The sequence below is a fragment of the Octopus bimaculoides genome, chromosome 9 (genome assembly GCF_001194135.2).
Source record: "Octopus bimaculoides isolate UCB-OBI-ISO-001 chromosome 9, ASM119413v2, whole genome shotgun sequence".
Taxonomy (NCBI): Eukaryota; Metazoa; Mollusca; class Cephalopoda; order Octopoda; family Octopodidae; genus Octopus; species Octopus bimaculoides.
The window spans coordinates 32475459-32476951 of NC_068989.1; the positions used below are offsets into that span (position 1 = coordinate 32475459).

Below are 1493 nucleotides of genomic sequence, written 5' to 3' on the forward strand. Positions count from 1 at the left end.
TTTCAAAGGATTACAACCTGTGTGATCCATAGGGATCTTTGATATTAAATGAAAATTGTAACGTTCTCATCAGGGAAAGCATGCTTTCCCTGATGAGAAGGTTACAATTTTAATATCAAAGATCCCTATGGATCACACAGGTTGTAATCCTTTGAAACATATGTAGGAATAAAGTATGCAATTATAACATGCGTTTTCTCCAATTCTTAAACATACTCAAATACCCAAAATTTCAAGGAGTTCCTGCCTTAAAAACAGGAGCTAACGACAGTTGTGTTCTTTGCTACATTGGTTTCTATTAACCCATTTATTCTATCAGAAGAATTTTTATTCATTAAGATAGAAGAAATACACATAATTATCATCATCATCATCGTTTAACGTCCGCTTTCCATGCTAGCAGGCTCCAGTCTGATTTGGCAGAGTTTCTACAGCTGGATGCCCTTCCTAACGCCAACCACTCAGAGAGTGTAGTGGGTGCTTTTACGTGTCACCCGCACGAAAACGGCCACGCTCGAAATGGTGTCTTTTATGTGCCACCCGCACAAGCCAGTCCAGGGGCACTGGCAACGATATATATATATATGTGTGTATTGATATGTGTGTTTGTATATGTGTATATACATATGTAGATTTATGTGTATGTCCATTTGTGTATACATATATGTATGTATATATAAGTATATATGTATCTATATATATATATATATATACATATATATATGTGTGTGTGTGTATGTATATATATATATATATATATATATATATATATATACGTGTATGTATGTATACATATCCTATGTTCCTCCCTTTTGGTTTTCACTTTATACATGCCAGCTGAATATATAAGAATTGGTATATAGTAAATGTTATGCTGGTCAGGTGTGAAAAATAACTTTTTGTATTGTAATTCTATGTATTAATTCATAATTCAATATAAGGATAAAAATTATGTCAATTTTTGGTGGTAGTCAGCATGCTAGTAACCCATATTTCACACTTTAAATGCATATCTACCGTAAACTCTATTTTTCACTGATGATGGAGGGCATTCTATGGAATTGAATCTTAAAATTCATATGTAATCTGGATGAATGTACTCCTGAGGTGATTATTGGAACACTTCATTTTCCTGTAACATGTTACCCAAAACTCTTTTTAATGCCTATTACTTTCTCTGTATTTTATTTTGAATTTTTAAGAACGTCTTTTTGCTATATTTTATTATGTTTTATCTATATTTTATTGTTATGTTTGTATATCTATATATCCATGTATATTTTTAGTGTTCCTATATTTTTATATTTCAAATATATCAATATATGTTTTAGATTGGACAATTCTGATTTCATTCTAATGAAACCCATATATGTATGTATTAATCGTCTGTAGTTTGCCTGATTCGAACCTTTCCTATTATACCTATTATACTTATATATGTATGTGTGTGTGTGTGTGTGTGTATATATATATATATATATATATATATATAT

At 30.5% G+C, this 1493-nt stretch overlaps 1 protein-coding gene across 3 annotated transcripts in view; it reads right to left on the reverse strand.

The window, feature by feature from the left end:
- Positions 1-1493, reverse strand: part of LOC106869896 (mediator of RNA polymerase II transcription subunit 1) — a 207940-nt gene that overhangs the window by 47881 nt on the left and 158566 nt on the right. The gene's annotated exons all lie outside the window — the stretch shown is intronic.